Below are 24,264 nucleotides of genomic sequence, written 5' to 3' on the forward strand. Positions count from 1 at the left end.
AGATACCTGCCTCTTTTGGTCACTATTTGAAATGGATTTTTTTCTCTTAATTGACCCCTTAGATAGGTCATTACTTATGTATAGAAGCATTACTGATTTTTGTACATTAATCTTGTATCCTGCCACTTTGTTGAATTTGTTTATTAGCGTAAGTAACTTTGCCATAGATTTCTCAGAGTTTTCTAAGCATAGTATCATGTCATCTGCAAAAGTCTTACTTCTTTCTTTCATATTTGGATGCCTTTTTTTCTTTCTCCTGTCTAATCACACCAGGTAGCACTTTTAATACAATGTTGAATAATAGCACTGATAGAGGGCATCTTTGTCTCATTCCTAATCTTAGGGGGAAAGCTTTCAGTCTCTCTCCATTGAGTATGATGCTGGCTATCAGTTTTTCATATATACCCTTTATCATATTGAAGAAGTTACCTTTTTTTTCCTACCTTGAAATACATGTTACACATGACAACTCAAACAGATCAGATATAATGAAGAAATTGTGGAGTTGATTAGTATAATAAATAAAGTAGAATTAAAGACATGGAGTATCATTGAAGTTAATACATTTTTCCAATATAAGGGATAATCACAAACATTGATAAAAATTTATATAAAAAACCACTCCAAATTTTAAAAAATCATAATTTATACCAGGAGGTTGATAGGAAGAAATTAGAAACAGTTCAAATGTTCAGCAACAGGTGGGTGCTTAAATAGGTGATGATAAATACCTCCCTTCTCTTACCTGCTCTTTCTCAGTGAATAAAATGACCACCCATCCACATGGTATTCTAATAGAAAAATCTAAGACTTCTCTCTTTACTGTTTCATATCGTGCTGACTTGAAATTGTTATGTAGAGGAAGTCACCTTTAATTCCTATCTTTTGAAGTGTTTTTTTAATCAAAAAAGTATGTTGAATTTTGTTAAATGTTTTTTCAGCATCAATCAAGATGATCATGGGATTTTTCCCTTTTGATTTATTAATGTGCTATATAACATTCATTGATTTTCTTGTGTTGAATCATCCTTCCATTCCTGGTGTAAACCCTACTTGGTCGTGATGTTTAATGATTTTAATGTTTCCTTGGATTTGATTTGCTAGTATTTTAAGAATTTTTGCACCTATGTTCATTAGGGAGATTGGCCTGCAGTTTTCCTTTCATATCACATCTATATCTGGTTTTGGTATTAGAGTGAAGTGAGTGTCATAGAATGAGTTAGGTAGCATTCCTTTTTCTTCAATCTTTCAGAAGAGTTTGAGCAGGATTGGTGTTAGTTCTTTTCGGAATGTCTGATAAAATTTCCCCATGAAGCCATCTGGCCCTGGGCTTTTCTTTGTGGGAAGATTTTGGAAGACTGATTGTATCTTTTTACTTGTGATTGGTTTGTGGAGATCTTTTATTATAGGTAATTCATGTTTCTAGGAATGTGTCTGCTTCATGTAAGTTGTCTAATTTGTTGGCATATAATTGTTTATAATATCTTAGGATTTTTAAAAATTCTACGTGATCTGAGGTAATGAACCCCCTTTCATTTTTTATTTTACTTATTTGCAACCTCTCCCTTTTTTCCTTTGTTAGTCTATCTAGGGCTCTTTTATTTGTAGTGATTTTCTCAAAGAACCAAATTTTGGTTTTGTTGAGTCTTTCTATTATTTATTGTTGTCCAGTTTGTTTATTTTTGCTCTAGTCTTCGTTTTTTTGTCTTCTTTCATTTGCTTTTGGGTTAGTTTGCTGTTCTTTCTCTAAATTATCCAGGTGAGCTATTAAATCCTTAAGTTTTGCTCATTCTTATTTTTTGATAAAGCCATTTAGTGCAATAAATTTCCATCTCAGCACTGCCATTGCCACATAGTTTTTATGTTATATTCCCATTATTATTTGTCTTCAGATATTTACCAATTTCTCTAGCAATTTATTCCTTGACCCACTGATTATTTAAGAGTGTGTTGTTTAATCTCTATCTACTTGTTAAAGCTGTCATTCTTTGGGGATTATTAATTTCCATCTTCAATCCATTGTGGTCAGAGAAAGTTCTTTGGGTAATTTCCATCTTATTAAATCTATAAAGACTCATTTTGTGACTCAGTGTATGATTTATACTGGAGAATGTTTCATATGCACTAGAGAAGAATGTGTAATCTAGTGTTTTGGAGTGTAATGATCTATAAATGACTAATTAATTTATCCCATTGTTTAAGTTCTCTATTTCCTTGCTGACCTTCTGTCTTGTTGTAGTGGAGAGTGGTGTATTGAAGTCTCCCACTATTACAGTTGAAACATCTCTAGCTCCCTTCAGTTTTGCCAGTGTTTGCCTCATGTACTTTGGAACTCCTTGACTGGGAGCATAAACATTTACGATTGTTATTTCCTCTTGGTGAGTTGTCCCTTTTGTTAATGTATAGTGTCCCTCTTTGTCCCTTATGATGTCTTTACATTTAAAGTCTATTTTGTCTGATATTAGTATAGCAACTCCTGCTTTCTTTGGGTTACAGCTTGCATGGAAGGTCTTCTGCCATCCTTGCATTTTCAATCTAATTGTGTCCTTGAGTCGAAGATGTTTCTTTCATGAACAGCATATAGATAGATTGTTTTCAAATTCATTCTGCAAGTCTGTATCTTCTAATTGATGAGTTTAGTCCACTAACATTCAAAGTAATTACTGTGAACATAGTTCTTGACTCTACCATGTTATCCTTCAGTTTTTGTCAATTGTATATTTTCTTTTCCTTCTCTCTTATTTTATCCTTTAAATCAATGTTACTGGTACTCTTCCATTATGCCCTCCTCCAGACATCCCACTCCTGTCTTTTTTCAGCTCACAGGAATCCCTTTAGGATTTCTTATAGGCAGATCTCTTGTTGATTAGTTCTGTCAACCTTTGTCTTCAAAGATTTTAATCTCTCCCTCAAATTTGAAGGACAACTTGGCAGGATAGAGAATTCTTGACTGAAAGCCTTTCTCATTCAGGGTCTTAAATATACATACCACTGTCTTTTCATCTCCATGGTGCCTGTTGAATAGCTCAAACTCGGTGTTATGTGTTTTCCTTCCTATGTAGTAGATTGCTTTTCTCATGCTGCTTTTAGGACTTTATTTCTCTTCAACATTTGACAGCTTGATTAGTTTGTGTCTTGGAATATGCCTTTTTTGGGTATTTATGTCTTTTTAAGGGTTGGGAAGTTTTCCCTGATTATATCTTCAATGAACTCTCCCAGTCCTTTACTCTTCTCTTCTTCTAGTACACCAATAATTCTTATATTTGCATGCATCATGTTGTTCACCATTTCCCTAAGATGCAGCTGTACATTGTCCATCTATCTTGCCATTTATTCTTTTGTGTGCTCTAGTTCAATTGTTCTGTCTTCTAGCTCACTTATTTTCCTTCTGATTCTTTGACTCTGTATAATGTGTCTCTAGTATGTTTCTAATTTGGTCTACTGTATCTTTCATATCTGTCAGACCTGCCACTTTTCTGTTTAGTCTTTTGAATACTTGTTTATGCTCTTCCAGGATCTTCCTGCTACTTTATTTCTTTATAAATATCTTTGTGAAGTTGTTCCATATTCTATGTCCCCTCTGGCATTTTGATTTGGTCATGTGGCTGGGACACTTCTGCTTGGATCTTCACGTGCTTTGTGATTTTCTGTTGTGTTTGGGGCAATGATTATCTTATATGGTTATGCTGCAGGTTGGTTCCCTTCACTCCTCTAAAGCTTTGTATTTGCTTAGTTTTGCATTGAATGTTGTCTTTTGCACTTGGCTTGTCAGTTATTTCCCACAAACCTAGGTCTGGATCTCCAGTAGGGGATACAATTCAAGTTGAGGGTCTGTAGCAAGCTTTTGACCAGGAAGCATGGTATCTTCAGTGGTAGACAGCTGCCCCTCATATGGGAGACTAGGGATCAACTAGAAAAAAAAAAGAAAAAAAATAATAAAATATGAAAAAACAGGAACAATGAAACATACCTAACAGTAGTAGGCCCTAGCATCAGAAGGAGGCAGACCAAGATATACTCAAAGTGAATTCAGACTGGTGCCCAACAAAGGGGGAGAAAATTTAAGAAAAATAAATAATAAAAATAAGTGAAAGGAGATAGAATGGAAAATAATACAGAAAATAAGAAATAGAAACTAAAAACCATGAAATATGAAAATATAAAATCTATGTAAAATAAAAAATAATAAACAATATACTACCAATAAAAATATGCTGAAAAACATATTTTTAAAATGGGAAAAAGAATATTAGGAAAAAATGTAAAATCCCAGGCAGATAAGGGATTAGCCAGCCTGCACTTACCCCTTCTCCCCAGCAGGTGGTGCCCCCGAGACGCCTCCCTAGGCTTCCCCCCTCCCTGACTGCAGCAACCAGCCTGCATTTCTTCCTTCTCACCAGCAGGCCGTGCCCCCAAGGCTCCTCCTTAGACTCCTACCTCCCTAAGTAGAGCAGCTGCTTGCACTTACCCCTTCTCCCCAGCAGGTGGTGGGTTTAGCCAACCTGCACTAACCCCTTCTGCCCAGGAGGTAGTACCCCCGAGGCTCCTCCCTAGGCCCCCCTTCCCTGACTGCAGCAGCTGCCTGCACTTACCCCTTCTCCCCAGCAGGTGGTGGTCCGGAGGCTCCTCCCTAGGCCCCCCCTCCCTGACTGCAGCAGCTGCCTACACTTACCCCTTCTCCCCAGCAGATAGTGGGTGTAGCCAACCTACACTTACTCCTTCTCCCCAGCAGGTGATGCCCCTGAGGCTCCTCCCTAGGCACCCTCTCCCTGACTGCAGCAGCTGCCTGCACTTACCCCTTCTCCCCAGCAGGTAGTGGGTGTAGCCAACCTACACTTACTCCTTTTCCCCAGCAGGTGGTGCCTCTGAGGTTCCTCCCTACACTCCTCCTCCCTAGGCTCCCCCTCCCTGACTGTAGTTGCCTGCACTTACCCCTTCTCCCCAGCAGGCGATGCTCCCGAGGCTCCTCCCTAGGCCCCCCCTCCCTGACTGTAGTCACCTGCACTTACCTCTTCTCCCCAGAAGGTGGTGCTCCTGAGGCTCCTCCCTAGGCCCCCCTCCCTGACTGTAGTCACCTGCACTTACTCCTTCTCCCCAGAAGGTGGTGCCCCTGAGGCTCCTCCCTAGGCTCCCTCTCCCTGACTGCAGCAGTTGCCTGCACTTACTCCTTTTCCCCAGCAGGTGGTGCCTCTGAGGTTCCTCCCTACACTCCTCCTCCCTAGGCTCCCCTTCCCTGACTGTAGTTGCCTGCACTTACCCCTTCTCCCCAGCAGGCGATGCTCCCGAGGCTCCTCCCTAGGCCCCCCCTCCCTGACTGTAGTCACCTGCACTTACCTCTTCTCCCCAGAAGGTGGTGCTCCTGAGGCTCCTCCCTAGGCACCCCCTCCCTGACTGTAGTCACCTGAACTTACTCCTTCTCCCCAGAAGGTGGTGCTCCAGAGGCTCCTCCCTAGGCCCTCCTCCCTGACTGTAGTCACCTGCACTTACTCCTTTTCCCCAGTAGGTGGTGCCCCTGAGGCTCCTCCCTAGGCTCCCTCTCCCTGACTGCAGCAGTTGCCTGCACTTACCTCTTCTCCCAAGAAGGTGGTGCTCCTGAGGCTCCTCCCGAGGCCCCCCTCCCTGACTGTAGTCACCTGAACTTACTCCTTCTCCCCAGAAGGTGGTGCTCCTGAGGCTCCTCCCTAGGCCCCCCCTCCCTGACTGTAGTCACCTGCACTTACTCCTTCTCCCCAGCAGGCAGTGCCCCTGAGGCTCCTCCCTAGGCTCCCTCTCCCTGGCTGCAGCAGTTGCCTGCACTTACCTCTTCTCCCCAGAAGGTGGTGCTCCCAAGACTCCTCCCTAGGCCCCCCCTCCCTGACTGTAGTCACCTGCACTTACTCCTTCTCCCCAGCAGACGGTGCTCCCGAGGCTCCTCCCTAGGCCCCCCCTCCCTGACTGTAGTCACCTGCACTTACTCCTTCTCCCCAGCAGATGATGCTCCCAAGACTCCTCCCTAGGCTCCCCCTCCCTGACTGTAGTCACCTGCACTTACTCCTTCTCCCCAGCAGGCGATGCTCCCGAGGCTCCTCCCTAGGACCCCCTCCCTGACTGTAGTCACCTGCACTTCCCCCTTCTCCCCAGCAGGTGGTGCTCCTGAGGCTCCTCCCTAGGCCCCCCCTCCCTGACTGTAGTCACCTGCACTTACTCCTTCTCCCCAGGCTCCCTCTGTCCACGGGAGGGGCTGGAATTAGATGGTTTGCATGGTGGGGTAGGCTGCTGGGCAGGCTGCAGTGCAGGAACGGTCCCTTCCCTTGGTCACACCTCCCCTCTCAGCACAGCCCGCCCGCGTGGGAATCACGGTCACTGCACACACCTGCTCTCCCCATCCTGACCCCTCCCGCCTCTTGCCTCCCCAAAGTCCCTAGAAGTCCTGTAGGGGTTCACACCCTGGATGGCAGTGCTGGTCATTCTCGACCCATGTCCTCTCTTACTCCAGGGAGCAGGGGTGAGCTCCGTCCATTCCACTCCGCCCTCTTCCCAGAGGCCTGTGTCCTCTTTTTTTTTTTTTTTTAATTTTTTTTTAAATACCAAAAAACACCAAACAAACACAAACGTTTGTAACTTTTGATCCTTCCGTTCTACATATATAATCAGTAACTCACAGTATCATCACATAGTTGTGTATTCATCATCATGATCATTTCTTGGGACATTTGCATCTATTCAGAAAAAGAAATAAAAAGAAAACAGAAAAAAATTTATACATACTATACCCCCTCCCCCTCCCCCCACCAATCACCAGCATTTCACTCTAAATTTATTTTAACATTTGTTCCCCCTATTATTTATTTTTATTCCAAATGTTCTACTCGTCTGTTGACAAGGTAGATAAAAGGAGCATCAGACACAAGGTTTTCACAATCACACAGTCACATTGTGACAGCTGTATCATTATTCAATCATCCTCAAGAAACATGGCTACTGGAACACAGCTCCACATTTTCAGGCAGTTCCCTCCAGCCTCTCCATTACGTCTTGACTAACAATGTGATATCTACTTAATGCGTAAGAATAACCTCCAGGATAACCTCTTGACTCCGTTTTTGGAATCTCTCAGCCATGGACAGTTTCATTTCACTCTTCCCCCTTTTGGTCGAGAAGGTTTTCTCAATCACTTGATGCTGAGTCCCAGCTCATTCGAGGATTTCTGTCCCACATTGCCAGGAAGGTCCACTCCCCTGGGAGTCATGTCCCACGTAGACAGGGGGAGGGTGGTGAGTTTGCTTGTTGTGTTGGCTGGAGAGAGAGGCCACATCTGAGCAACAAAAGAGGTTCTCTTGGGGGTGACTATTAGGCCTAATTTTACGTAGGCTTAGTCTGTCCTTTGTGGGGTTAAGTTTCATATGAACAAACCCCAAGACTGGGGGCTCAGCCTATAGCTTTGATTGTACATACTGCTTGTAAGGATATCAAGAATTCAACCTGGGGAAGTTGAATTTTTCCCGTTCTCATCATTCCCTGAAGGGGACTTAGCAAATACTTTTTTATTCATTGTTCAAATCACTCTGTGATTTATTGGGTCATCACTCTGGACAAACCATCAAAATCTCATGTGCAACTCAAGGTTTCATGTACTTATGGTGTTCAATTAAGCTGTCTGCATAAGTTATATTAGGAAATGCACTAGTCAAAATACAAATTTTGTACCAAAAAAACATTTTTTGCTTTAGTCTCTGTGTCTTCCTTTTGAGGTGCTCTCTTTGTTAGTCTTCTCTTACCTATGACCCAGGGACACCAATCTTCACCCCTTGAAGTGTGCAACGTCACTCATAGATGGTTTAAATTCTAGAATAATCTATTAGAAATAGAAGTAAGTTGTGTGCAAATGTGGATTCATTTCAGAAGTGTTGATACAAGTTGCCAAATTACCCTCATAGAGGTCGTGCACGTTTTCCCTTTGCAATGTAAGAAGTGACTATGTACCCTTTACTGTCCCCCAAAATTGTTTCCATTAACGACTGGATGGTCAACAATCTCTTAGGTAAAAATGGTTTTCATTGTCATCTTAATTTTCACCTGTCACGTGATGCAGGCCAGTGTGCATATTTTCAATCTTACTTTGTACCTGAGCAACCCGTGAATTTTTCCCTATTTCCTATTGCATCATTTGTCACTTTATAAATTCATTAGGATCTCTATGTTTTAAGGATCCATTGGAAATGCAAATCTGTCTCTTCAATAGTTGCTGCAATTTTGTACTTCATGCAATATGTTTATAATTTTTAAAAACACTTAATAAATGAGATAATTATAGAGTCACATGTAGTTGTAAGAAAGAATAGACTGCCCATGCATCTTTTGCCCAGTTTCTCTGATGACAGCCTCTTGCCAAACTGTAATGCAATATCACGTCTAGGATATTGACACTGATTGTCAAATACAGAAGATTCCCAGAACCATCAGGATCCCCCCAGCTGATCTTTTATACCCAAACCCACTTCCCTTGCGTGACACACTTTCCACCAAGATGAGTTTCAGGCAACCGCTGATTTCTTCTCCATTTCTACAGTTTTGCCATTCCAAGGATGTTGTGTATGTGCAATAATATAGTATGTAACCATTTGGGATTGGCTTTTTATGCTCAGCCTAGTTCCCTTGGAAATTCTTTCAGTTTTTTTGCTTCTATCCATACTTTGTTCTTCTTTACTGCTGAATAGTATTCCATGGGTGTAGCTGAGCTGGTCCAGCCATCTACCCACTGAAAGGCATCTGATGTTGGTTCCAAATTTTAACTATTATTAGTAAAGCTGCTGTGAATCTTTCTGCAGTGGTGTGTTTTCTGTGCAGAGTTTTGCATTAAGGATACATTGTTTTTGCCTCTGGGACAAGTGTCCAGTGTCTTGGTGCTGAGTTGTCTCGTAATTTCATACAAAACTGCCCAACTTTTTTCCAGAGCATTCATATTATTTTCCACCTGCAGGAGAAACACATGAGTGATTTGGTTCGTCTGCATCCTAACTAGCATTTGGTGTTCTCACTTTTTTGTTTTTTTGTAGTTGCTCTGTAAGGTCCAGTGCTCACACATTGTGGTTTTCATTTGCATTTTCCTAATGGTGAACCCTGGTGACACCTTTTCAAGTATGACTTGTCATCTGTATACTGCCTCAATGAAATATACCTTCTTGTCTTTGACCTATTTTCTAATGGAATTGGGTATTTTTCCCTGCTGGGTTTTGAGAATATTTTATATATTCTAGACGTAAGACCTTTGTTGGAGTGTGGCATGCAAATATTTTCTTGTCATATGTAGCTTGTCTTTTCTTCCTCTTAATAGGGTCCTTTGCAGAAGAAAAAAAAAACTATGACTTAGATGAAACCCTATATATATATTTGTCATATTTAATAGATTGTGCTTTGGGTGTGAAGATCAGTTTTGCATAGCTCTAGCTCCCAGAGATTTTCTTATGTCTTGACGTTTTATAGTTTTATGTTTTAAATTTAAGTGCTTGACATCTTTTGAGTTAATTTTGGTATAATGTGTAGGTCAAGTTTCTTTTTTTTTTTTTTCGCCTATGGATGTCCAATTGCTTAAGTAACGTTTGTTCAAATTGGATTTCCTCCATTATGTTGCTTTTGCAACTTCAGTCAAAGTCAGTTCGGTCAATTTCTGGACTCTTTGTTGCATTACATTGATCTGTGTGTGTCTTTTCACCAGGACAATGCACATTTAGCTATTTCATCTACACACTAAGTCTCGAAACAGGGTAGATTTATTCCTCCCTCTTACTTTTCTCTTTCAAGAATGTTTTAAGTATCCTAGTTCCTTTGTATGCCTACCTTAATTTTTGAATAATTTTGTCTTATAAAAAAATTCCCTGGGAATTTTATAGAAATCACCTAAAACCTACTAATTAATTTGGAGAGAATTAACATTAGTAATACATTGCATCTCCAGATCCATGAACATACATATATTTTTGTTGTTTTCATCATGCGTATATTTTAGTGTCCAGTATACATGTTTTATACATTTTAAAAATATTTATAGCTAATATATCATTTTTAGTGAATTTAAACTGTGTATACATTTCAAATTGATAAGCATGTGTTCCTTGTTAGTACACAGAACCACAGTTTCTTTTTTCTGTGTTTATCTTGTATCCTGGGAGCTTTCTAAACTCTCTTATTGTAGATGATGTTGCATGTTTGTATTTTATGGGGGAGGGGAAGGAGTTCCTTGGGATTTTCTGTGTAATCAGTATCATTCGCACATATAGATATTTTAATATTTCCTTTCTGGTCTGTAAGCACTGTATTGAATGAATTGTGAGAGTAGACATTCTTGCTTTCTTATTGCTTTTAGGGGGAAAACATGTGATCTTTCATGACCAAACAAAATGTCATGCTTAAGTTGGTTTTAGCTGCTTTTTAACTAATTAAATTCTCTATTCCCACCTTTCTAAGAGTGATGGCAGGAATGGGTATTGAATTTTCTCATATGAATTTCTACATCAAATGACAGATTCCTCTAATTTTTTTTTCTTAGTAAATGTGTAAATAGGGTGGAATACATTGATTTTTAAATATTGAACCAACCTTGAATCCCTAGAATTAAGCATGGTCATCATGTTAAATTTTTTCTATATAGTACTGAATTCTCTTGGGAAATATTTCATGAGTTAGCAAAACTCAATTCTGATAAATGGAAAACGTGAATGAATTGTATAAATTCTTAGGAAAACATCAGTTACTTCAAATAATTGCGTAGGAAAGGAATCAAAATAACTAAAAAATGGAAACCGAAAATGATTGAGGAATGTGCACGTTCAAACTCAAATACCAAACTCAAAGGATTTAGCAGGTAGTTTACATAACATCTTTGAGGAGCAAATCATTCTAAAGTCTTACAGGACATGAAAGAAATATTTGCTTTAAAATATTTTTATATTTTAAAGAGTATAATCAACTTTTGATTCACTGTTCCCTCCCTTTTTTTCAGCATAGTGAAAACAAGTTATAGTTTAAAAAGTTTTATAGTTCAAAGGCAACAGAATAATAATCTTGCCCAAGATGTCTCAGATCTCCTTTCTAGTTTCTCAAAAAACAATACTTTCTATGTCTGAACACCGACAATTATTGCTTACTTTCCTTCTGGGGAGACATAGGTAATACTTGACTTTCCTTTTAAACAAAGTGAATGGTGTATCTAAAATTGTGGTTTTGGCTAGACACAAGCCTCTGTTCGTTGTTTATTGACACATTCTGGGAGATGAGACTTCTCTTCCATAGAAAATGGTAAATTATCATGAGCCAAATAAATTTCTTAGGTTAATAACCCTTTATATGTACATTTTCGGAGGATGCTTTGCTATCGTTGTTTAAGAGAAGAAAAGAAATATACACAATTATAATAATAACTGTTTCATAGTATTTACCATATGACAGATGTTTACATATTATTTTAAACACTTTATATTTATCAACTCCATCCAACATGGTAATACCCCTTTTAATAATGATTATCTATATGCATATGTGCAAAATCAGATAAAATGGATGATTGTATCATTGCTGTTAATAAATGCCCATGTTCATTTTGAGTAAACACCTATCTTATATAACTTATAAATTATTTATGATTTCATTGCTATTGGAAATATATCTATAGAAATATTTTAGCTAAAAATTTTAAAACACAGCCATGTACTGTTTTCCTGTATTAGTTACACAAATGGTCTTTGATATAAATAGATGCAGATATCGGTATACAGAGATTAATTAATGTTACTGGAATAATTCATAAGTGACTCTTCTTAAAATGTTTGTCACTGGGGAGAAGTTACAAACAGGGAGTTTATAGGAAACTTATTTTATTGGGTTTTATACATGTTAATATGTTGGCATAAATATATGTATAATATTTAATGAGGGTGTGAACCCCATGAAAAATAAACAACTGAAAGATACTTTAGTGCCCTTGTTTCTTCTATGGCTTTCCTTTTAAGTACCTTAAATGAAGGAGTAGCCTTAAAGAGATGTTCGATTCAGTATCTCATTTGGCAGTAATAAGGCATATTTAGACTGTCATTTGGAAAATAACTTTGTCAGTCCTATAATCGTACAAATGCGCTATGAACCTGGTTCCTCTTTTTGAATATCACAAATTATACATAAAGGGTATATTGAGAACCTTTACAAACTGTTCTGATAGCTTTATTTTTTTTTAAACTCTGCCAACATTTAGATAGAGATATCCTAGAATTACCCATAGGCTTACAAGCATAAATTTAATATTTGGCTTCATTTTTAAAGCAGAAAAAAATCACCCATGCACTGCTGAATGATTTTCTTGTGGGAAAGGAAATCAATCATGGGGGGAAACGGGCATCCAGGGAATATATAGGATTTACTCTTACATAGAAAATAGATGATTCTGCTTTCTTCACTTCACATTAGGTGTGGAGGGTTTTCCACGTCAGCATACATAAACTTTTCGGCTCAACTTGTATGTAGTGTTTCATGATATTAAGGCATTTAGTTTATATGGCAGTTTCCCTGTCACTCAACATTTATTTCATTTCTGATTTTTAAATGATAAATATCATTGCGATATAGCCTTCCATGTGCTCTTTTTCTCTTTACATATGAACACATTTTGCTCTAGGATGATAGTCAGAAAAGAGGGTACCTGGTCCCAAATTTGAAATGTTGCATTTCCAATTCCTGGTACATTCTGTAAGGCTGCTTGTCCCAGCATGCAGCTAGGTCGCATGGAACACCAAAGAGCCAAATCTAGGTGTGGGGTTGAAAATCAGGAGATTGGGAGGTGAGACACTCCTCCTAATATACAGAGTGCCTCGTTGGGGATCATCTAACAAATTTTAGCTTGGAACGATGGAGCCCAAACATCAGCATCCTATGACTCTGCAAGGAATCATTTTAGGACACCATCCTCCACAGATATCTGGTTCTAGGTCTCATGAAATGACACGTCCAGCATGAGCTGGTTTGCTATCTCCTTGACAAGAAAAGTTGCCAGGGTTTCAGAGCCATAGAGAGAGGAAATGTGCAGCAGCAGGGCTGCCATGGAAGGTTCCAGCTCATCCAGCGCAGAGATTGTTTCCTTCTACATTTCACCTGCTTTGATGACCAGCTAAGAAATGGCAGGAAAGTCCAAGACCCAGGAAGGAGATTAAATCTAATAACAAGAACAGCTTTAAAACCTCAGATAATGCCAATAATTAGATATTAAATCATCAGTGTAATAATACTCTCTAGGGGGTGTCACCATAAAGGCAGGTAGTTGGAAAAAGGGGTGAAACATATGCTCTGAGCAGCAAGCCCCTACAAGTGATTTATACTGAGATGTATTCCAACAACTGACAATTACAAGTAAAAACAGCAACCCAACTCACAACAGCAACGGCTACCATAATGAGGAGTACAACTGTATAACACCTTAGAATAAAATTATCAAGAAAGATAAATCTCTTATAGGAGGGATACACTTTTAGTTCTTTGTGTCTCTTTCTCAACCTCTCTCCCATCCATAACCCCCACCAACCCACCTACCTATTTATAATATCTCTTATCGAACTGTCTGTTCTAGGCATCTATCTAATCTGTCCTTTAACTATCTGTTCAATGAAAGCAACTAGATAAATGGGACCTGCACACAAGGCGTATCATGTCTTTTCGATAGATTGCATGTAAATATTTAAGCTGAGAGATATAACAGGCTGAAAAATCCCAGCAGATTTTTGGAACGTGAATAGAAAGGAAATATTAAAGTGTTTCCAGGAAGTATGGAAAGACACTTGCTCTTCCAAATAAGATGCAGAATGTCTTATTAAAAAGGTCCTATTTATTATGCAATGTTGTGTACATATATAAATAGAAAGTGTCTGAAATAGGATGCTGAGCCCCCAGTTGTTTGAATATTTTGCATGAGTTTTTGATTTATTTGTTTGTGCTCTCTATTGTTGATGGTATCCTAGTTTAGAATACATTGCTCATCCAAAAGTAGTCTTTGGATATTTGTTTGCTGTCTTGTAAGTTTTATTGTGCATGATTTGCCCTGTTCTCTTCATGCTGATTTTCCTTTGGAAGTAAGATACTTACTGGGTCAGGACATTTGAACATTTTCTTCTTCTTTTCCTTGAGTTTGGTGATTCCACCAGATACATGTTTGGGCAAGTTGGAAGGTTTGCCTCACTTTGTTAGGTATCTCCTGATATATGGAAATGCAAACGGGGAGGGTGCTGACATTTTTACCTGCAAGGGCTGTGATTCATTCAGCCTATCAGAGTGAACGAACCCAAGGCCAGTGAGTTCAGGAACTCAAGGCATCTGCCATGATCACCTGCTAAGAAGCATCAGACAGCTGTCCTCTCATGTCTAGTGGGTCTTCCTGAGGTTCATGAGGAAGATGATGGCTTAAAATCAAGGTATCTAACATTTGCTGAGAACTTTGATACATGCTTTATCGAATCTCAACATAAACCCTTAAGTAGGTATCCTCACCATTAACTGAAATGTATGTGTGAGTAATGGTGAGGCACAGAAAGGTATGTGTGAGTAATGGTAATGCAGGTCCTCAAATGGACATGGAGGAGAAGAGTGAAGCCTGTGCCCTCTAACCCCAGGGTAGGACCCCTTAATCACATCTCAACAGCCAGGTAAGTCCCTGCTATCAACCTCAATCTTATCATTTTTCACCCGAAATCTCCTGAACAAATAAGGTTTCTTCCCAAGCCTCCAAAGACCCACCATTGATTGATTCCTTGGGACTACCAACGATTTAAGCACTGTCCTCATTCTTCTCTCCAGTGGAAATCCCATTAACTTAGATATCCACCCAAGGTTCCCTTTGGTTGGTGTACCGTCTACTCTCCTCCTTTCCCCTTTTCTCCTCCCCCCTTTTATTTCCCCCATCATCTACCATCATCTGCCATCCTCATCTCTTTGTCTCTCTTGTTGTTGTGGAGTATCTCTGGAAAGGAAATAGAAATGTTAGGGATCTAAAAGCATAAACTTACAGAATTCTCTTCCCCAATCTTTTGTTTCTTGTATTGAAAATTTTTTTATGTAGAATATACTCACATTGAAGCTGGAGATTACAAATTGTCAACTCAAAGAAGTGCCTGATGTATGCCTCAGACATGGTGGTGGGCCAGGTTTTGCAAGGGAGCTTCAAATCCCAGCATGTATGTGTCAACATGTTCTCTGGTGTATATGCCAAGCCATGGTGGAATGACTATCTTGAAGAATAAATAAACAAAGAGGAGTATATCATAGGAGAATAAAATATGTGCTATTTCTTATTTTAGCAGCATTTTGGTACACAGTTCTGAAATGTACGTCTGCTGTACCATTCATGGCAAAGAGAATTAAAAAATAAAGCTTTTTTCCATTTCAACTCCCTCCACTTAACTGTTATTCATTTCAGTTCTCTTTCTCCCATTCTCCTTTTCTCCTTATTTCCTTTTCATTCTCCTTATTCCATTCCAATTTTGTCATCTGAGTAGTGTGGAACAAAAGAACATCAGAAGAGAACGGGGGAAAAACTGTCGAAGCTAAAAATGAGATGGCACTCTTGCTAAAAATGATGGCAATCTCATTTTAGTTTGGTGTAACAAGAATAGTTAATAGAGGCAAAAAAAAAGTTTTAAAGGAATAAGGTCATGTTCACAGCAATCCAGTACTTTTAAAGCTTCAATTCGGGAATACAAAATTCTTTGGGTAAAGTAGAAAACTGCATGTCTTCTGATATTTTTGTTTATTCTTCCCAGATGTCTGCACTATGCTCATTTTAACTTAGTACTAGGCATGGAAAATATATACAGCTAACTATATCCATTGGGTAAATCCACAAATTTTGATTAATGATCAACAAAGCCATATGGGAAAATGAGTGAACAGGCTTACCGGGTTCACAGATTTATGTACTTGATTTTTGATGGTATGCAAATATTCTACTTAACCGTGTTGACATCTACATCAACACTGAAAACTGAAGAGGCCATGAGAATATGTGGCAATGCATATTAAAAATGTCTCTGGCTTGAGTTCATTCTATGGTCTAAAAGTGCAGTGTTTGAGACTAATTGCAATGCCACTGGTTACCATAATCTGATTACATTCTTTATTAACAGGCTAAAAATTGTTGATTTTAAGGAAGGGTGATTAATATTGGTCCCATTTTGGGCCGGCATACATTTCTTATGGCTGTTATTTCTTGCCAATGAAAAATGAGATAAAAATGAGCCAGCGACCCACATGGACCGAACATGCTTAACCACTCAACCATCTCTTAAAAATTATTCCTGACACAATGTAAACACTCACAGGCAGCTTGCTGAAACGAAATTGTGGTGAGCTTGTTCAGTGTAATTTGTAATCATTTTGAAATGTCAAGTAGCTCTTGTAAACATAAGCTTTTACGTGTAACATGTTTCAAGCTACGTCAGAGTCTCTTTCAAATTGCAGCGGTCAGAAAAATATCTGCATCAGGGTGTTTGGATGACCAAGTTTCTAAGGCTTGTGAATGTGTGAGTAGCTAGTGGTAAGTCTATATCAAATAAAAGTAATTTTGAGACCACCATCTTTTCTAATAAATTAGTAACTTACCCTCTCAGAAAGAATCGAGTCACATTTTACTGCTATTTTTTTTTTAACACTTCAGCAAGACAATGTAATCATGATTCCTTCTAATTTTCAAAGAATTTCATTCTAATTAGAAAGTGGAAGCGTTTTGAAATGGCAGGAGAATGCCAACATATTTTCTGCAGATCTCATGTTAAATGAGATTACCTTTCCTGTTTCACCACATCAGTAGAAATTGGCTGATAAAAAGTTGAATCAATAGTATTTCTGGTAGCTCAGACACATAAACTCTTTCAGCCAATATAGACATTATGTATTCATTTTTTCACAAGAATTTATTGCTATTAATATTCAAGTTGATAATGTTGTCTGTATATCTGCCTGTTGGCCTGACTTTGGCAAATTATCTGACATTGTGTTCCCAATCTCTTTGACTGTAGTGAGGATTATTTTACTACATACTGATTGTTACAGGGAGGATAAAATTATTTAATTAATCACTTAGAAGGTGCTTAGAACATGGCTTGCAACATTGAAATTATTATATAGTTTTGGAGGGAAAATGAGCATCCAGTATAGCTTTATAACTGCCTCCTACATGAACCCCAGGTAGATGAAGCCATGGCATGTCTCTTTCCACCATGCCAAACCATCATCTTTATTGGCAGATGAGAAAAGTAATATGGTGGCCCTTATTCTTGAGGCAAAGTAGGTCACATTGGAAGATAAGAACCTGAGACGGTCCCTTTGGATGGCTTGAGAGAACTTTGACACTCAGAATATGGAGACCAGAATTGGAAGAGGCTGACAGTAGGGCTCACATCACAGGGGTGGGATGTGCTTGGTTGGTGATTTCAGGAACAAGTTGTAAGAACTTATACTTCCCTTCCACCCTGCTCTGTATCTTCTCTCCCTCCTACCCTTCTTACTCTCCTCTCTTCTTTCCTCCCTCCCTTCTTCCCTCCTTCCTTCCTTCCATCCTTCTTCCTCTCCTCTCTTCCTTTCTCCCTTCCATCTTCCTCTCCTCTCCTTCCTCCTCCTTCTTCTCCTCTACCTCTACTCCTTCTCTTCTCCTCTTCTCCTTATGTCTTCCTTCTTCCTCCTCTCTCTTCATCTTCCTGTCTTCCTTCCTTCCCACCTTCCTTTTCTTTCTCTATCTCTTTCCACCAAGTCCATATTTTCTCCACCCTTATTGCTAATTCAAAACTTTCTTCCATTTTCTGCAGTAAGCCACTTGAACAGGGGTACATTTCCTAGTCATCATTGCATAAGAGTTTCCGTTTAAAGAAGTGTTTTTGAACGTTTTCATGTGTATTTTCTTTATTTTATTAGACCTATAAATAATCTCTCCAGGTCAGCATATGACAACTAATAGACTGACGCTATTTCATTAATTCTGACTTTCCTTCCGTTAGAACACTGACGGTATCTCATACGTGTATTTTCAGCTTCGTTGGAGAGTCATACATATAATGCCAAGCCCCATATGTAATTATGACTATGACTTGAGCACAACTGGGCTATAATAAGTCTTATTATCCTTTCCTCCCACTGTATGGCATTCTAAGTACTGAAAGATCATAGTATCATTGATATCTTGAAAATAATTTAGCCTCTGTGGATCCATTTGTTAAAAGGGATTCGTAGAAATCCGAAACCCAGAGATTGATGCGTCCTAATGAAATTTATTTTTCTTGACACCCTAACAACTGCTAATTTTGCAGGCAATGTTTTTTCATGTGTGTGTGTATTGCAAAGAGTGGGAGGCTAGGGAGAAAGACATTTGTGGTCTCTGATTATGACCTTGAAGAAGGGACAATCTTTGGGAGCTGGTATATGACTGAGTCGCTTGGATAAGAAAGGACAAGGAATTGTATTCATCTTTCCCATACTGCTCATCTCTTCCCATAAGGTGTATCACAGGGCTGAGTATTAGCTGATGGACTATCACTTCTCAGATGGCTCACAGTGCAATTAATGCATAAATAGCCTTAAGGTCTGTATATTAATATTTTTCCCCATTCTTTCACACACATTGTCTCATTTGATCATCATATTTTGTATTGATATGGGCAATATTAAATTTTATCATTCCCTTGTGCTCTATCTGATAGGTCTTCCACAAATTCTGATACAACATGTGGGAAGATCAGGGAAAAAATTCAAATAGCTATAAAATGTGGGTATAAGTTACTTATATATCAAAGTCAGTGAGAGAATATGCAAATATACATGTATCACATTAAAATCTCTTTGGGAGAGATCTATGTTGGAGTTAGGTATGCAAAAAAAATATTGTATGAATGTCTGGCAGAAGCCATCTTATATATGTGTGTGCATATATACACTCTCACACATGTACATATATATATATAAAAACATAGAACTTGACTTTGAAATAAAAATTCCAAGTAGAAAGAGGCACAGTGTGCTCAACAATTTATAAGTGAATCAGTCATCTTTACGTTAAATAAGTGAGTATTTAGAATGCCAATGAAGTTATCTAGAGACAATCATGGTAGTAGAACACTTTTTCTCAAAATTAAAGCAGTAAAAATAAAGCTCAGAATAACAGTCAATGGGAGACATTGACTTCAGCTGCTTTGCAAGGAAATTTCAAGATTGATGATAAGCCACATCAGCACACTTATAGTTGTGGGGTGAATCAGATTTAAATTGGGGCTGGTGTTGGAGGCTATGCAGACTGCAGAGATTCCCTTTCCAGTCTGAGGTACCTGTTCCCCTGGCTATTGGGAAGGTGGACAACTGACAGCATTTACTGGAATTGCCCTTGAGTGACGAAAGCCCAAGGACTCAGAACTTGTGTTGACAAGACAATTCTAGATGTGGATGTGGATAACAAGCCTGGCTTCCTGGCACCTCCCAAGTGCTCGTCCAGCTCCAGAATGCCTTGTGGGGTTGGCTCAAGACTCTGTTACACATTCTTTGCCTTTTCTCCTCTTCCTCTGTCCAGGTCTGCTCTCCTCAGCCCCCTACGTGGGTTGCTCAGGAATGGCTTCCTTACACAACCTGCTCCACGCCCATCTCATCCTTGGAATCTATTTCTCAGGGAACCGAGCCAACACAAGGCTGCTCTAATTTAGTTCTTAATCAAAAGGTCTTCCCCTATTGTTATTATAGTTCTTTTGATGAACCACTAATTGTAATATCCTTTTGAATTTCCTGCTTTCATTTTCTAGAAGAGGAAAGCATCCAGTCAGTATTTTCACATATTAACCTTTGTCGTGAAAGCCTGTTTCAGAACTGGAATATACAGAGAAAATAGAGTTTATGAATCTCTTAACAGTTATTCCCCGTGTGTAATATATGCATAAATGTAATATTTTATATGCATAAATATATTTTCACATGTGTAGAACAAAACTTAATTTACATCATAATCTAAATATGAAGGTATGCATTTTATCATACCAATGTTCTCTAGATTTTGAAGTGAGTATGCATCTATATACACACTTTACGCCAATTTCTGGGCATGCGTCACTCTCTCCTTGCTTGCAAGTTGTAAAATAATTTCAAGTTTAATGGCATTTGATAGAAATGCACCAAACATATGTTGTTTAAATTGCATTGGGAGGAATGAAATTTCAACTAACTTAATATCATTTGAACCTGATGGACTTAAACTCCAAGTTGAGTACAGTAAACATATTAAAGCAACATTTCTCAGAATGTTTTCAGTTGTTAATAAGTGTTGCTAGAAAAAAAGAGTCAGTTTACTTTAATTAGTTGAGTGCGGGAAACTCTGGTTAGAGTGACTACTCAATGTGTTTGTTTACTCTCAAATGTCTAGATTTCTTACCCCAAATGCTTTGTGTCTCTTTGGTTGTTTCTCCCCAAGAGTAGTTGTCCTTGAGACCATTTTGTTCCATGGCACGCTTTCTGGGAACTATTGCATTGAGGCTTTTCTTGTACATGTCACACCAGCTCAGCAAATGTTGATGCTGCTATCTCATTTGGGTTGCTGGCCAAGAAATGGCATAGCTGTACAAAACTAGACATGCTGTATTGTCATAGATTGTTAGGCAGCTATATCAAACACTTCACAGTGGGGTGGCTATAAGAACGAGGGTTTATTGTCTCACAACTCTGGAGGATAGAAGTTCAACCTCCTGGTGTCCAGAGGCTTGCTTTCTCCCAGAATTTGTAGCATTCTGGCATTCTGTTGTCCCGTGGTGATGTCTCTCTCCTTGTGTCTGCTCCTTTACTTTCCACGGACTTTGACTTCTACTGTCTGACTACACCTGAATTTCCTCTGACTCATAAGGGATCTTCTCATACAGATACAGACCCGCCCTCATTCAGTTTGATTTCATCAAAATAGGTCTTTGTAAATGCTATTCACAAACGAGTCCATGCCTTAACTCATACCATCATCAGAGAACCTGTTTACAAATAGATTCAAACCCACAACACCAAGTGTTAGGACTTGACCATGTCTTTTACGAGTGACATGATTCAATCCCCATCACAATATGTCAGAACCCAAGAGAGCTGAAATGGCGAAAGCTCTCACATCACCATCTGTCACCATCCTGAAAGTGATTGTTCAGCAAAAGCATGTGCTCCTCCTGAGACGGTGCTTTACGCATTCACAGTAAAGTATTTTCCACACTCACACTGGTAGTTCCAGAAGCTTTCCTCCTTGGGGGACTCCTATGGGTTTCCCCTTTGCCAGGGTGTTTTGCATGGGAATCCTATTTCCTTTCCTCTAGATCTCAGTAGATTGGAAAGCTACCCAAGCCGCAGGTGATGGACAAAACAGTCATTCACCAAACTCTCTGCAAAGCAGGAGATTCAAGAAGAATCTTGGCTCCCCATCTGGCCCTCAGGAGTTAATAGCTGCTTACTTGTGCTTGTAGCACATATCCAAAGTTCCATAATTAGTCAAAAGGGGGACTGCAATAAGTAGCAATTTTGTGGTATGACACTAAGAGAAAATCAAACGTGTAAGAAAATCAAATATGTGCAACATAAATTAGCTCATTTGTCCTGATCAGAACCAGAATCAGAATTAGCGTATGTAATTGATGTAATGAAACCGTCTCCATTCTGTGTGCATCCTGGGGACAAATTTAGACTTTTGTGGAAGACTACTAAAGATGCATACTTTCTGTGATTAAGCTGAACTTCTATACCTGAAATTAGTCTAATCAAAGTAAAATCATCTTGGTATGCTGAATATATATGCCTTATCTTCTAATTTCACATGTAATCATCTCCCTGCTTGCTTGCTAATATGAAATTAATCAAATTGAAAAACCTACAAGTGTTTATGTTCCCTGTAAATGTTAATAATGTGTATTTTTACTCAATGAGTTTTTTTTTTCAGAAATAGGTTGCATATATAGATGACAACCCAGTGTATATGGGTTATAACATAGTGTATAAAACTTATAACATATAAGTTTTCCTTATATATTAAATAACTTCCATTGTCGTATCCAGCATGACACATTTTGTATAAAGAATTTGGAGCACAGTATTGTAGAGGATTCAAAATGCAAGAACAAAAACATACCATGTAACCACATTTCAGAGCTAAATTTCTAAATGTATTTACTCTTAAATGTATCCATACAAATATGTGTAATGTATAGAATAACTTCTGGTAAAATGGCCTGTGAGCCTGTAGCTATTGCATAAATAATATCTCATTTTTAAATCTCAAATTTTGAGTAAGGAATGACAACTTCACATGCTTGGGTAGCTGTTTGTAACAGGGTATTGCAGTTTATTTACAGGAAATAAGATAAATGTATTTGCATTTAAACCATGATTTTGTTTCATGAATGAGAAAACACATAAAATGGTGTTTAGTCATATCATTAACTTGATGAATAAACACCACACATTTTTGAATTTTAAACCCAACCATTTACGACTCTATTCTGATATATTGTATGTAAATATACGTGGGTCATTTTCATTTCATAACTATAGCAAATGATTCATATTTATACTCATCATTATTATATTATTCTATGAAGTGTTTTAGAACATTTGATGTATGATGTAATTATTCCCACATAACAAACTCTAGCTTTAGAGAACCTGTTTCCTTGAGCCATAGATTGTCTTTGTTATCAGACTAGCAGTGTAATTTTCACATATTATCTTTTCCCACATATGGTCTCTGCATTTTTATAAATTTAAGATGCTGTTTAAAAAGCTATATGCTAATCCATTTGACTCCTCATTTGAGGTCTCTCATTGATTCTGTCTGTCTCTTCTCTATCTCTTCTTTTTTGGCATCTTTCTTTTCCCTCTCCTCTGCTTACTATGTCTCTTTGATAAGACTCATGAAATGTTAAGGCAGTTTAATTTCTGATAAAGGTGAAAGGAGCACATACTCGCCACTAAAAATAGTGAACAATTTACTTAAATAGAACCACCTCCACCATTGTTCTTGCTATGTAAATGTGGTTGTTTCTAAAACTATTTTGGCTTTCTACTGTTTACCTCAACATCTCAGTTTGACTTGCATAATATGCTTTACTAAAAGCAAGTTAACTCGTGTGCTGGTTTGAAAGGATGTATGTCCTCTAGAAAAGCCATGTTTTAATCAGGATCCCATTTCCTAAAGGCAGAATAATCCCTATCTAATACTGTATGTTTGAAACTGTAATCAGATCATCTCCCTGGAGATGGGATTTAATCAAGAGTGGTTGTTAAACTGGATTAGGTGACAACATGTCTCCACCCATTTGGGTGGGTCTTGATAAATTTCTGGAGTCCTATAAAAGAGGAAATATTTTGGAGAAAGAAAGAGATTCAGAGAGAGCAGAGAATGCTGCAGCACCATGAAGGAGAGAATCCATGAGCCAGTGACCTTTGGAGATGAAGAAGGAAATCGTCTCCTGGGGAGCTTCATGAAATAAGAAGCCAGGAGAGGAAGGTAGCAGATGACGCCGTGTTTACCATGTGCCCTTCCAGATGAGAGAGGAACCCTGACTGTGTTCACTATGTGCCTTTGCAGATGAGAGTCAAACTTTGAATGTGTTTGCCATGTGCCCTTCTCTCTTAAGAGAGAAACCCTGTACTTCATCGGCCTTCTTGAATCAAGGTATCTTTCCCTGGATGCTTAGGTTGGACATTTCTATAGACTTGTTTTAATTGGGACATTTTCTTGGCCTTAGAACTGTAAACTAGCAACTTATCAAATTCCCCTTTTTAAGAGCTGTTCTGTTTCTGATATATTGCATTCTGGCACATAGGAAACTAGAACAACTAGCTAGCTGGCTAGAGTTTGACCTAACATATTGCCTTCCTGGTAATGAAAATTGGATTCCTGTCTATAATTTATCTTCCTTTCCCTTCTACCACTTGGAATACTATCATTCCTTTCAATCCCTTAGTTAGGTGGGTTTTTGACTATGAATAAAATTAAGGTTAATGAAACATGTACCTTTCATTGCATCAACCAGTGGCTTATCTTCTCATCTCTGGTCCTGACAACTGTTCTGTCCCTCATACGTCTTAGATAGAGTGTATGAGAGTCTAGTAAGGACATATATGTGAATCACAAAAAAACAAATTAAGATGTCCATTTTTTATGGCTTCCACAGGGTCAGAAACTTGGAGATATACTTTGAGATCAAGCTGTATGTTTGAACTAGCTCCTAGCTTAAGCCGTGTTTTCAGATTCTGTGTTGCTTT

The 24,264-nt window shown here is 38.6% G+C and overlaps 1 long non-coding RNA gene across 1 annotated transcript; it reads right to left on the bottom strand.

The window, feature by feature from the left end:
- Positions 1–591: 591 nt before the first annotated feature.
- LOC143672202 (uncharacterized) lies at positions 592–24,241 on the bottom strand. The gene is made up of 3 exons (XR_013169673.1): positions 24,014–24,241; positions 6,642–8,953; positions 592–3,910 (listed from the first exon to the last, which is right to left on the bottom strand). It is a non-coding gene; the product is annotated as an uncharacterized LOC143672202 (long non-coding RNA).
- Positions 24,242–24,264: the final 23 nt, after the last annotated feature.

Source organism: Tamandua tetradactyla, chromosome X (assembly GCF_023851605.1).
Source record: "Tamandua tetradactyla isolate mTamTet1 chromosome X, mTamTet1.pri, whole genome shotgun sequence".
NCBI classification, from domain to species: Eukaryota; Metazoa; Chordata; class Mammalia; order Pilosa; family Myrmecophagidae; genus Tamandua; species Tamandua tetradactyla.